This window comes from Chinchilla lanigera, unplaced genomic scaffold (assembly GCF_000276665.1).
Source record: "Chinchilla lanigera isolate Chin_1 unplaced genomic scaffold, ChiLan1.0 scaffold00006, whole genome shotgun sequence".
Lineage (NCBI taxonomy): Eukaryota > Metazoa > Chordata > Mammalia > Rodentia > Chinchillidae > Chinchilla > Chinchilla lanigera.
This window is the reverse complement of record NW_004955407.1, coordinates 18713714-18723446: the sequence shown is the minus strand read 5'-3', so window position 1 is coordinate 18723446 and position 9733 is coordinate 18713714. Positions and strand designations below refer to the sequence as shown.

Genomic DNA, 9733 nt, shown 5'->3' with positions numbered 1-9733 from the left:
CTGTGTAAATATTTAACCTCCTGCCTTTACCTACTGTCACTGCCTAAACCAGGGCTGCGAGCTCTGCCTTTTGGACAGAGGTCACAGCATGCAGGTGTTTGGTGAACTGACCTCAGTGACTTGTGGGCCTGACAACTGCATAGTCTACTTTTCAGTATCCCTCTTGGACAAAGTTCCTTCCATCAGTGAGCCATATTTCCTCAAGCTGTTAGAGGGCCCGGTCATTGATGTCTTGACTGCTTGTGTGGGTCTGAGAAATCACCTGTGCACAAGAGTGGCTGCCCTTGAGCTGATAGGCATCAATGAAGAAGGATGAATAATACAAGTGTTTAGGGTAACCTCTGGGGTGTCTAGAAGGCTGACACTTGATAAGTCATTTTTATATCAACTACAAGTAACCTTTTGTATGAAGAATAATCCTGACCAGATAAGGAGTCACAACCTCTGTTTTTTTGGCTTTTTCTGTCAGCATAGCTGTCATGCTTTGTGTTGCCCTTGGATAGGGTGGCCATCTAACAGCCACTCCATTTACCTTTTTTTTCATATAGGAGAATGGTTTATTATAGAAGATTGTACAAAAAATTTAGGCAGCAGGTTATATACAAACGAAGAAGATATTCTACTCTAAAATGGAAAAGTAGATATAGGCATGCAAAATTGATCAAACAGTATAAGCATTAACTGTTCTTTTCAATGAACTAATAGAAATTAGTAGTACAATTATCTTAGCTATCTTGAGTATGTGTATAAATATATATATATATCTGGTAATCTGAGTAACTATTTTGAAGATAACAATATGCAATATAATAACCATTATTTATTTCCTATCATCTTGTTTTGAAATTCTGTATCATTTTTATTTTTTCTCTTAAAAATAAAAAAAGAAGGAAAACTAAAAGGTAACAAGCTTTGTTATGATGATACTTTGTTTAAAAATAAGCAGGGCATGGTGGCACACACCTGTAATCCCAGCACTAGGGAGGCTAAGGCAGGAGGATCATTGCAAGTTTGAGACTAGCCTGGGCTACAGAGTGAGCTCAAAGACAGCCTAAACTGCATAGCGAGACTCTGTCTCAAAAAGCAAAAAAATGAATAAAAATAATTAACAAAGACAAAATTCCCAAAGTATGATTAAGAAGCAAAATAGAGGATACATATTACGAAGTAGAAAAATTTTTTCAAATGGGAAGGGAAAGGAGATAGGAGAGGGGGAGAGGAAGGAAGGAAAAAAGAATTTAAAGAAAAAAATAAATGAAGAAAAAAATGGAAATAGAGTTTTTGCAAATGGGGAGGGGAAGAAGAGTTAAAGAAAGGGAATGGGAAGAGGACAGAAAAAATAATTCAGATGTGTTATTTACAAATTCCTCATGATGAATGTGATCATTATTACTCTAAATGTGTACTATAAAAATTTTAGAAAAAAATTATGAACCCATCACATTGACTTTGTAGCAGTAATGATCTTTAATTTTCAGAAATAAGTGTTTTGCATAAGTCTCACCATCCACTATGTTGTTATAAGTTTGCAACATGCAGTACAGAAGTGTAATTTGAAATTCAAGGAAGTCCTCAATACAGAGAAACCCACACTGGGGTGCTCTGCTTTAATATCCTAAGCAACCTGGAATTACATACAAAATAAGCAGAGAAGAAAACATCCCTCTAACCCTTCCTTATATTAATAGGAAGCATACAAAGTGCATATATTGCATTTCAATTATGTCAAAAGATAATAGAGATCTGTTGATTGAGTGCATTTCCATTCACTGATTAATACTTGACTCACCTTTTTTTCCCTCAATTATTATAAAATCTTATGCTGCTGGTGTCAGGTAATGGGTTAAATGGTACCTATTCACAAATTAACTGAATCCACATTTACAATATGTAAAAGATACTTATAAGCCTTTCACTGAACAGTGTATAACAGGCTATTGTAAAACTGAAGGACTATTGTGGCAATCCTTAACAGTTTTACTGACAGAATGATGTGCTGTGACACATTTTCACATTTGACACACTGTCTTAGCCTCAAAATTACTTTAAAAAAGTTATTCAGTAGATTGACTTATAAATAAGCATGTCACATTTGAAATCTGCAAAAGTCTATCATGTGGGTAATGGGACAGATAAGACTAAATTTTTCCCAGGTTAATATAGGAAGAAAATAGAACTATAATTGTATAATAAATCAAGTTTTTGTATATTTTAAAAGCAAACCAGTGAAAAAAAGGACAAAACCCTTTAGTTCACTTATGTATTTATGAATGGAAACATTTCAAATGCAAATTTACTCATTAAAAATTTTAGATACAAATTAAAATTTTAGATAGCCCTTTTTGTGTGTTTCACATGGGGACCTTAGCAATGCACCTAGTATGAGCACTCTAGGATGTATTATACAAATTGGAAATACCTTGGAATTTTTAAAGTTTATTTTCATACATAAATGACCATGCATGCTTTAAGTAAATAGTCGTTTTAAGTGAGAGAATCTAAACAAAAACTATACCCACACCGGTATTTTTCAGATTTTAATATTAGTCTGACATAGCATTAGTAACTATGTTGCACTGAAACATGTAATGGCACAGCCGGCATTATGATTTGTTAAATAATATACTCCATTCCCCAGAATGTTTAGGCTAATTATATAGTTAACAATATGTGAATAGGTACATATGCGTAATCATTTGTAAGAAGACTTGTATAAATTGCTGTTTGGCAATACATAAACTGCCTAAGATTTATACTTATAGGTAAACATTCAAATATACCAATAAAACAGAATGAAAACTTATTCTATATATATTTTTTTCCGGTACCGGGAATCGAACTCATGACCTTGCTCTTGCCAGGCAGGTGCTGTGCCGTTGAGCTAAATCCCCAGGCCCACAGAATGAAAACTTAAACACTAAAAAAACCCAAGACAATTCTGTTAAACATATTAGTCCTACAGTATGACTGATTAATAAAAAGTCCCTACTTTTCTCCTTATAAAAGTCTTTTATTTTTTATTTTAAAGAGAAAAGAACACAAATAAAATAATAAAAACAAGACAAAAACAAAACAACACAAAAACTATAAAAATGATGCAGAATTTCAAAACAATATGACAGATGTTGTATTACTTACTGTTGCTCAGATTACCAAATATAGGTATGCAAGATTGATCACAAAATTAAACATTAACTGTTCCTTTCAATAAAGCAATAGAAATTAGTAGTACAATTATGTTAGCTATCTTGTATATATATACATATATCCCAGGAATGCAGGAATGGTTCAACATATGCAAATCAATAAATGTAATACACCATATCAACAGAACCAGAGACAAAAATCATACGATCACCTAGATAGATCCAGAAAAAGCTTTTGATAAAGACTAGCACTTATTCATGATAAAAACCCTACAGAAGATTGGGATAGATTGTCTTTATCTTAGTCTGATAAAAGCCATCTATGACAAACCAGCAGCCAACATCACACTAAATGGACAGAAACTGAAAGCTTTCCCTCTAAAATCAAGAACAAGACAAGGATCTCCACTATCACCACTCCTCTTCAACATATTTCTGGAAAACACTAGCCTCAGCAATTAGACAAGAGAGAGAAATAAAAGGAATAAGGATAGAAAAGGAAGAAGTGAAATTATCATTATTTGCAGATGATATGATACTCTACATAGAAGACCCCCAAAACTCCATCAAAAGATTCCTAGAGTTAATGACCAAATTTATTTGCATGGCTGGATACAAAGTCAGTACTCAAAAATCAATAGCATTCTTGCACACAAACAACCAACTTATTGAGAGAGAGATTAGGGAAACCACACCATTCACAATAGTATCCAAAGAAAATGAAATACTTAGGAATCAGTCTACCAAAGGAAATAAAAGATTTATATATTGAAAATTACAGTCCTCTGAAAAAGAAGATTGAAGAGGATATCAGAAAATGGAAAGACATCACTTGCTCATGGATAGGAAAAAGAACCTACTTTAAAAGCTAAAAAATTAATGAATATAGTGTATGATTGATTAAACATAGTTACAGGAAAGAGACCTGTCACTCAATTGCAGACTGCTTTGTACCAGCCATCGTTATTTTTTGTCACATTAATGACTGCACTCTGTAAATGACAGCTCATCATCCTTGACTTTTCTATAATCCTGTACTGTAACGCCTTTCTCAATATGATTCTTGTGGACCCAAGCAGGATTCCCATCTGCATATGAATCATTACAATATACCACTACAGCCTGCTCATCTACATAATCCACTGGAGGAGATGGAGTGGAGGTAGAGACTCATCAAACACAGGAATGTCCTCTGGTTCAGGTGGTGGTGGTGAATTTGGACTATCAGTGTTTTCCTGCACCCTGACCACGAAGTCTGTCAGAGGTATTTGTGAAAACAATTGGGAGCTGGGGGGAAAGGGTGGAGCAGTAGAAACTGAATATCAGGTATAAACCAGACCTCTCTTAACATGAGGCTGATCAGAAAATTGACTTTTCACAGAGTGAGTTCATCTGTATCCACCACAGATGTCAAAGAGATGTGTCACGATATTTGCCTTGTCATTATGCCATACGGGGAACAAGGAGATGAGCTTGGGGCTGGTCCAGTACTGGGTGGGGAAGGCATAGGTACAAGAATAGAAAAACCAGGACTACAGCCTCCATTGTTCTCTTGACTTCCACTTCCTGCACTACTTCCCCTGCGCGTCCTTGGTCTGTGATTTCAGGCAGCTGTCCTGCCTGGGCTATGCTCACTTCCAAACCTTGCAGGACTGGTTATGTAATCATTAGGGGTTGGAGAGGGTTTCACAGGTTCCAGCGTTTTATAAAGAGTTTTCCCTCCCAACTTATCCCAGCCTGACATGGGAGGAGTTGGTGGTTTCTCAGCAGGAGGATCTGTTTTTGACAGTTCCAGTTATTGCAGGCTGGTTATTTCCATGCATGACACTACAGGCCACACCATCCAGAACTGTGCAGTTGATAGGTTTCTGAATACACATTATAAGGCATTCCGTATTTGCAGATTTTTTTTACATTACTGATATATTCTTTTTATTTTTTATTAGTACCTGTTTAGAGTGCATAATGTTTACATTCATCTTAGTAGGCACATGTACGTAAAATATCTTAATTCTTTTTTATTCCTCTGCACCTCCCCTTCCTTCACCTCTATCTCTAGCTCATCTCTTCATTTGCAGAGGATCTATCTCCCTGTTTCCTACTCTCTAGTTTTATTTTGTTTTAGAGTAATTCATACTTTAGGTTTATCATTTAAGAGAATTCATACTTTAGGTTTATCATTTAAGAGAATTCATACTTTAGGTTTATCATTTAAGAGAATTCATACTTTAGGTTTATCATTTAAGCTCAAGCTTAAATGATGTTTAAGCTTGAGCGTCAAACTTATTTTACTTAACATTACTGTCTCAGGCTGCATCTACTTTTTTTTTCTTTTTGTACCAGGAGTCAAACTCAGGACCTGCTTGCCAGGCAGGTGCTGTGCCACTGAACTATATCCTCAGTCCCACTTTTCTATAAATATATCAAACTTAATTTCTTTATGGCAAAGCAGTACTTCATCATGAATAAATACATATTTTCTTTATGCATTCACTTGTTCTTGGCTAGGTAGGCTAATTCCATTCTTTTTGTTGTCCAGGATTACTTTTAGTATTCTGGGTCTCTTCTGGTTTCCTGTGAATTTCAGGAATGTTTTTCCAGTTCTGTGAGAAGAAATATTGGGAATTTGATTAGGCCTGCATGAAATCCATATATTGGTTTTGGAAATAAAGGCATTTTGACAGCACTGACTCTGCCTATCCAAGAACAGATGGTGTTTCCTTATTTTCTGATGTTCTCTTTGATCTCTTCTCTCAGAGAACTATCATTTCATTACAGAGAATGTTCACTTCCTTAGGTTAATTCCTAAGCATTTACTTTTTCTTGATACTTCTGTGAATGGTATTGTTTTCTTAAGTTCTTTCTAGGTGAGTTCATTACTAGTGTAAAGAAACATTATGATTTTTTTGTGTTGATTTTGTATCCTGCTACACAGAATTTGGTCATTAATTCTCAGAGTCTTTTCATAGGTTTGTTGGGTCTTCTATGTAAAGGATCATGTCATTTGCAAATAATGATAATTTGAATTCTTCCTTTCTTACAAATATCCCTCTTATTTCTTTATCTTGATGATTCCTATAGCTAAATTGAGTACTGTTTTGAACAGAAGAGGTGATAGTGGACATCCTTGTCTTGCTCCTGATTTAACAGGGAATCCTGATTTAATATGATGTGGGCAGTTGGTAGCCATAAATGGCTTTTGTCGGATTGAATAAGGTTCATGAATGGATGTTGAATTTTTTAAAAGACTTTTTCTGCATCTATTGGGATGATCATGTAATTTTTCTCCTTGTTTCTATTTATGTGATGTGTTATATGTATTAATTTGCATATATTAAACCATACCAGAAACCCTGGGATAAATCCTACTTGCCTGATGCATAATCTTTTTAATGGTGTATTGCTTTTTTTTTTTTCTTTTTGAGACAGGGTTTCACTGTGAAGTTCAGGATGGCCTTGAACTCATTTTGTAGCCCAGTCTGGCCTTGAACTCATAGTGATCCTTCTCTGATAGTGGGTGCTGGATTACAGGCATGGGCCACCATGCCTGGCTTGGTTTGTTGCATTCTTCTTACCAGTACATTGTTGAGGATTTTTGTGTCTATGTTCATTAAGAAGACTGGCTTGTAGTTTTCTTTTTTTAGTTGAATCTTTGTCTGATTTTGGAAGCAGAGTAATGCTAGCTTTCAGGAATAAGTTTAGATGTACTTCTTCCCTTTCAATTTCATTAAAGAGTTTAAGGAATATTGGCATTAGATCTTCCCTGAAGTTCTTGTAAAATTCAATAGCAAATCCATTGGAAACTGGGTTTTCTTAGTTGGCAGTTTTTAAAAATTATTCCCTCAATTTCACTGCATGTTATTGGATTGTTCAGAGTTTTTATATCTTCTTGGTTCAGTTTTGATAATTCATATATGTCTAAGATTCTGTCCATTTTTCTAGATTCTCCAATGTTGGAGTACAATTTTTCATAGTGGTTACTAATAATTTTTCCAGTTCCAGTCACATTTGATATGGGTCTTCTCTTCTTTTGGTAAGTTTCACTAAGGGCTTATCTATTTTGTGTATATATATTTTTAAAGAACCAGTTCTTCAGTTGATTGGTTCTTTGTAGTATTTTTATAGTCTCAGTTTGGCTAACATCTCACTTGCAACCTCACGAGAGATCCTGTGTCAGAATCACCTAACTAGGCTATCGCCAAATCCTAACTCACAGAAACTGAGAAAATAGATGCTCATTGTTTTAAGTTAGGTTGAAGTTGTTACACAGTAATGGATAACAAGTGATAGCAGCTATAATGGAATTAAAATTTCCTGAATGATTAAGGAGGTGCTGAGCTACACATTTCTCTAATAACGGGGCCCCCATTTCAGCAGAATTTGAAGGTCATTGTCTGTAGTGCTTGATTAACTTCTTGAGGTATTTTCTTCTTGCTGCATGACTCCAAGGCAAGCACCAGGCAAGCAGAGCCCATAATTTGGTGAACACGTTATCTTCTCAAGGAAGTTCACATGTAGGGCTATGCTTTTGAGGTGCAGTCTGCACCGGCATTGGATACACTGGATCCCGCCGCACTACCTACTGTTGACCTGGGATACTTGCTCCTGTACAAAGAACTCTCTAAACCTTATCAAGATCAAAGGTATTCCATGTTTATGTAAAGCGAAGGGGATTGGACATTTTTTTTTCTCAGGACTGGAAGACTATATGGCAGTATATTCCCTTGTGAGCTGAGCTCTTTCTCAAGGGATGGTTTATGAGGATTTGAGCAGAGTTGTGCTTTAAAAACATCCCACTCCTTTCACCTTTCCTGAAATAGGTCATCTGGGGAGGGTATATTGTCACAGTCTTTAGAAAAATTATTTGCCAGTTTGTCAAACACTGTATCCTTATTCTCTTCCTCTGAGATTTGTTTGTAAAATTCAGCACTATTGACGGATTCAGTTTCCATTACCACCTGGTCAAACTCCTCCCTTCTACTAATTTCTGAGACATTTTCCTTACACATTTTTGTTTTACCTGCTTTGTTTTCAACTCAGCAAGTATAATAATTGTGATGAAAATAAGATTAAGAACTAAGGTTCTGAAGTTTTGAGTTTGAGCAGATAAGGAGTATTTAAATATAGCTGTTCTAGGAAGAGAGGTTGGGCCATTTGATAATCTGGCAGTGAAAACTTGAATCACCTTGTTAGACATGATATTTAAGGCTGATGGTGCAAAAGATCATGAGGGATTGAAAAAGAGACACTGACAATGGGATTAGTAAACCTTTTCACGGATTTGAATGGAAAGTTAAAAAAGAAGACAGCTGATTTAAATGCATATTATTATCATGAATTAATATCTTATTCTTGAGCTATTAAAAAGAATTATAACAATACTACATGCTTTTAAATTATACCTCTTATTTCTTCTAATGTTTCTAATATAGGAGTTAAGTTGATAAGTACTGACAGAGAAAAGGAGAACTAGAGATTTATATAACTCATTTGTTGGGTAATTGGTCAGTGAAAAAAATCATTTTATTGTTAATTAAGGAGTATTTTAAATGTTTTACTTAAATTAAGTGGAAGTCAGATTTTATTACTGAAAGCTGACTAGTCACTGTTCAAAGATAGAATGATCTCTACTGAAGCTGAAAATTTTAATTTCCTGATATAGAAAGAAGCACAAGTGATTCTTATTCTTTAGAAAGTCTGTCCACTGTGAGAGCATAATTTCAACATTCAGGAAGAGAAAAAGCACTAAATTCTTTCTTTTTCTTTCTTTCTTTCTTTCTTTCTTTCTTTCTTTCTTTCTTTCTTTCTTTCTTTTCTTTCTTAAGAGTAGGAAAATTTATTGGGGAAAAGGAATGGGGAGTGGGAATAGCTCCTGAGAGATAGGAAGGGTACTGAATGGATTGCCAATGAACCTACTTCTTGAAGTAAGTTTTATAGAGTAAAATCACGAGGTGGGTACTATGTGGGTCAAAAGTATAATCAATCAGTACAACTACAAGTATAACTTCTTGGCTAGTATCAATCCATTGTAGCAAGGGCATACGGATGACATCATTAACTTTGGCCAGTAATCTATAGTCTTAGTCTTGGTTTTAGTCTTAGTAGTTTTAGTTTTCATCTTAATCTTAGAAGTCTTAGTCTTAGAAGTCTTGGTCTTAGTGGGTGGGATAGGATGGCCCACCTCTAATTAGACAATGGTATATTTATACAGGAAATCTTAAAAGGGTGGTACTAGTAATCTCATACTTCTGTTTATCTGTTAGGGGAGTATGTAAATCTGAGCATTCTGATTTTAATCTTCAGATGAGCCTCCAGCCACAGTTTTGATGTGTTTTCATCTTCTGCACTGACTCCCTGAAGGGCCTGGCCCTGTCCAACTGCCTATAACTTGTCTATAATATTCCTCCTCTGAAGAGGTGCCCCTAACTACTGTGAGGGGGCAAGGGGGGAAGACCATTCTGGCTATTTCTGGGTGAAGGTGTCATAGTTGTGATAGGCAGTCAGAGATACTCCACAGAGGTTATATCTAAAGGCCCTCAATAGATGCCAGGTGTTCTTGTTTTGGGTAGGTGTATAGCTTTAAGTCT

At 35.4% G+C, this 9733-nt stretch overlaps 1 pseudogene; it reads right to left on the bottom strand.

Annotated features, from left to right (window-relative positions):
• Positions 1-4022: 4022 nt before the first annotated feature.
• LOC102004564 lies at positions 4023-5026 on the bottom strand (annotated as a pseudogene).
• Positions 5027-9733: the final 4707 nt, after the last annotated feature.